The sequence below is a fragment of the Notothenia coriiceps genome, unplaced genomic scaffold, assembly GCF_000735185.1.
Source record: "Notothenia coriiceps isolate Sejong01 unplaced genomic scaffold, NC01 NC01_scaffold00037251, whole genome shotgun sequence".
Lineage (NCBI taxonomy): Eukaryota > Metazoa > Chordata > Actinopteri > Perciformes > Nototheniidae > Notothenia > Notothenia coriiceps.
Window position 1 is genome coordinate 251,971 of NW_011369952.1, and position 4,992 is coordinate 256,962.

The window sequence follows — 4,992 nt, forward strand, 5'->3', positions numbered from 1 at the left end:
GATAACGGTTAAAAGTTACCGTTTGTAAACGTTTTTTTCTTGTCAGAGGAGGTATGCCGAAGGAAGTGGAAAAGTTTGAGTGACACGCATGTCAAAGAAAGGAAGAGGGAGAAGGAAGATAAGAGGAGTGGGTCAGCAGCAGGGACCAATCAAAAGTGGAAATACTCTGCGGTCCTGTCCTTCCTCGACCCATTTGCTACCCCTCAGGTCTGTAATAATGTTGTATCAGTGTGTAGTGTGAAGCTGCAGCTCAGTGACCTGTGTGTTGCAGCTGGTCCTGCCGGCAGCCTGGAGGAGCAGCCTCTCTGAAGTACTCCCAGCGGCCCTTTTTCCTCTGGGCTCCGTACCGCATGTGTCACTACCACCTGAAGTGTCCAAACTGCGTAATTTAGAAGACCGTGCGCAGAGTTCTGGACGCCGACGGATGGTACTACATGGGGACGGAGTACCTGGAGTTTGGAAGTTTGACCCGCACTTTTTTCTAATTTTGTCGATGTTGATCGGCTACAAAACAATTCTAACGGAAGCTCTGGTTTCGTGTGCACACTATTTAGTAACTGTTGTTCGTAGGGCTCCCAGTGTACCTGCTCACAGCCTCCATGTGCCGGGGTGTTCAGGAGCACATTCAGAGCCTGACTGCTGCATACGTCCACCCAGGCTCCCTCCTGGAGCAGCACGCCTGGAGGTTCGACCGGGTGACCGGGGAGGCTCTGGTGGTCGTGCACATCGGCACCAATGACGTTGCCTCCGGACTGTCCCCAGCAGCCATCGTGGGACAAATGGATGCCCTCATTGACCGGATCCAGCGCAGCAGAGCCTCTATATGTGGCCGTCTGCTCCTTCCTCCCCCGGCCGGTGGACGAGTGGACGATGGGTACGGTGCGGGAGACGAACCACAGGTTCCACAAATTTTGTCGGAGGAAGAGGGACACAATTCACCTCCCTACCGGGAAACTGTTTCTCAACCACAGACAGATTATTCACAGTTATTTTACAAGGGATGGCCTCCACTTAAATGTGGAGGGGAAAAAAGTCCTCTTTAAATTATTTANAAAGGATGGTCATGCGTCGTAATAACGTATATTAATAATTATTCGCAAATAGGGAGCTACTTCAGGCCTGTCCAAGGTATCTGTTAAATGAATTGTGAAGAAGCGTCAGATAATTTAAAAAAAATGATAAGGAAGCTGTAACACCGAAACACAAGGTCTAAAGAGAGAATCGAAAGGCTCCGCCAAACTCGTTATGCAGCATGCTGTAGGTGGTAGGGTCTAAACAGTTAGCGCTAAAATAACAGGCTAACAGCAGGTTCAATAACATTAGGAAGAAATAACAAAAGTTGGACAATACATTGAATCTAAAGAAGTAAAAAGATAAAATGGTTGAGCAGATACGGCTAAGCAAAAAATTAGAAAAAACTGAAACGCATGCCTGACGTAATCTCGTTTTTTGGTTTACATTGTCAGCCTCGGCTAGACACTCAGAAACTAACCCTGTACGCTGTAGAGCACATGTGTTTAAAAAGCAGGAATAAAAATAACTCAGCCTTTGGTGATAAACGCTGCAAGAGAAAAAGCATCCTTGAGGGCTCCATACTATTTCAGAAATATATCCTTGACGTGGTTTAAACAGGAGGCGTTTTATACAAGCCCGGAATTTAACTTTATCTCGTGCGGTAGAATTCTGAATCAGGCATTAGCCTCCGCCTCCTGCTTCTTACTTTTTTTTTTTCAAGGCTAAGGAAGCCCAAAATACCGCCGTTTCTCTAGCAGCGGCTGCAAAATAAAAAGAGGGGTTTGAGCGCAGTATGAGGCATGGCTACAACTGGGTGACTCTGTTTGGTATTTTTTTTTAAAAACAGACTTCACCAGACATGTTTAATACGGTATGGCCTACAATATATTTTATTCAACTATAGCATCGATAGTCCACTTTAAATTACCGCTGATAAAAAGGTTGATTTAATTTGGCTTAAAGTAATTCGAATAAACTGGCTGAATAATGTGCTTAAAGTGACAGACAATTAGTATGAATATTTAGGAGCTAAAATCTAAGGATACAAAACAATGTTCAGATAATTGAGATAGGCAGATAAGAAGCATTTACAGTTGGGAAGGTTACGCAAAGGGAAAAGATGAACAATGGGAATGGTGAGACCAAAAAGTAACAGGCGAAAGAAAGACAAGCAGTTTTAGAATTAAACCGTAACAAATAAACGTTTAAATAGTTAGCTAAGATAACCGGCGCTCAACTGTAGGAACGAAATGGCTTTACAAGCAAACGTGCAGATCAAACAACACACAAATATTTTGAAAAAAACTCATTTGTATACTCCAAATAATGTTTAAGTCCACCTTCCATTCATTGAATTTTTTTTTAATAGAGATTCCAAATCAATTGAAATAACAAATTAGGTGTTCAATTAGCAGAGTTGATTGGCGCCGGACAGACAAAAGAGGTTGGGAAGCACTGCTGTAATATGTTTGTAATGACTTGGGGTTCTTAATTTAAAGCAATGATTCTCGATACGCCCGTCTTGGTGGGCAGCAGGAGTGGGTGCAGCATGGCTGCTGCGTTAGCAGCCCTAATCTCGGGCGCGCGCTAGTCAGCGTTGTCTCCTTACACAAGGGCACACGCGCGCATGAAATACAAAAGTGTAATCTGTGAAAGGGGGGGGGGGAGTAAGAATGCCATGGTGCTGAAATATCTTCGTGGTGTTAATTTGATCAGTCTAGAAACTGAAGTTGCCAGTATCAGTGCACGTGCGTTGGCAGATAATTTTGCCTGAACGAAACAGCTCTCTGGCCCTGGTATGTTGTTTTTTTCGCTTTTTTCCATAGAAGCGAGATGCCTGAAATAGCTCTGATTGACAGGTATAGAAACTCAGTTACTATAACAACTACCTTCTGGCTCTCATGAGCTCTCCCTCTCTCTATCTCTCTATCTCTCCCTTCCTCTTCGCCCCCTCTCACCTCTTCTCTTTTCATTTTCCTTCACCAGCTCTACTTTTTACCCCCATCTCCCTCTCACCCCTCACTATGGGCATGTGTGGGTGTAGAGGGAAGGGATTATGAAAAAGAAATCGACTGCAATATTGCTTCACAGGGAGATGTTTGTGTTGCTAGATAGAGAGTCCTGGCACTAGCTATTGGATCTAACCTGTGTGGGTGAGGGTAGGCGAGAGTGGGAAGATGAAACATGCTTATACAACGCTGGCAAATAAGCCTTTTATATTCTTTTCGTGTTTCCTCTTTGGTGCTTGTTCCTCTGTCAGGTTGAGCTGCTCCGCTTGTATAATCAATTCAGTCCACTGCACTGTGTTCCTGCAGGCGTGTGTTTTGTGTGTGTGGGTGTCTTTTGCATGCGTGCACACACTTGTGTCAGCAAGTGACACAGTGAGTCCACCCGATATGATGAGTGAATTTCAAGCACGATAGAATCTAGTGGGACTGACACCGGAGAGCACACAGCGCAAGAGAGAAAGTGTGTGAGTTTGAGCGTGTGTGTTGCTGCTCGGAAGAAGACGGACGTCATTGCTGCCACCTGCTTTGGTGGGACAAAGGCCAGACACATACACACACACTTTCATATGCAGACAGCCAAGCGGCAGGTCAAAGCAATCTCTTAACATAGCATTAATGATATGATTTACTTAACCTTCTTACGCTCAAACTCAGGCTGCCATCCCCTGCCGCCAAAGTGCACCACTCCTCTCCTCCCCCATGTCCCTGCCTCTCCTTTCATCTTTCCGTCTGTGAATCATCACACAGGGTGAGAGGTCTGAGGGAAAACAAGCTGGGAGAGTTGGACATGCCATAACAATGCAGCACTTGTCAAGGCGTGTGTGTCTGTGTGTACCTGGCTGTGTGAGTACATGTGCATGCAGCTGTCCTAGAGTGTCTGTCATTAGGAGAAAGGAGGGAATATTTCCTAGTCTTACTGTAAATACAAAGGCACCAAGACTGTGTGTGTGTGTGTGTGTGTGTGTGTGTGTGTGTGTGTGTGTGTGTGTGTGTGTGTGTGTGTGTGTGTGTGTGTGTGTGTGTGTGTGTGTGTGTGTGTGTGTTGAGTCTCACCGCTGTGGCTTTCTCCACAAGTTGCTCTATTGATTGGTTGTCTCGCTTTGTGGCAGGAAATGAGATGGCGGGTCTCAACACTTGTGTGACCCGTGGTTGTATAAAGAGATATGTGACCCCAGCCGCCAAGAGCTCCTCTAATGGTCTGAGCTCGGCTGCTCGGGTCTTGAGCTCCAACTGGCTCCTCACTTGTTTTGAGACCTCATCAATAGCACACACATCAGACTGTGGCATCGCAGAGAGGACCGATACTCCTCCTGTGTGTGTGTTTCAGATCAAATAATGAGAGCACCTGTGCTGATCTCTACTCTTATAAGTGTTGGCGAAGTTGAACATCTGAAAATACTGAGCTGTGCATCAGGTTGCATGCCTAAGTGCTTTAATATTGATATTCTTGATGCTGCAAATTGACCAGTGCAACTCTAATCTCTACTGTTGATGTAAACGTGCTGATGCCGTCAGCTTTGGTGGTAATTTGAGGGCCTTTCTGCAATGTTCACACAGAGAAGGGTGATAATTCAGAATTAATTAGGCTACCATACACGGGGGAAGGCACAGCCCATAATAAGACATTTAAAACAGGATCTGGTATCCAAGTGCAGGGTATCCATAGAGACCGTTGCTATGGCGGAGCGAAATCTCACCTCATTAGGAACAAATATAAATAGCCCTGCTACTCAGCTTATGGTCATGATGCCCACGGCTGAGAGAAAAGACTGAGAGGCTTCCAGGTCAACGATACAGGATGAGAGTAAGGATGCGGAGAAAGAGGGGGGTGATAAATGGAGGAAATTATTTACAGTAAGAGAATTAAAAGGAAATAAGAAGTGAAGAAGGTTTGAAAGGAAGGAAGGGAAGATTGAGTTCCTGAGGAAGGGAGAAACAGGAGGAGGATGTGTGTGTGGGAAAGCAAGAC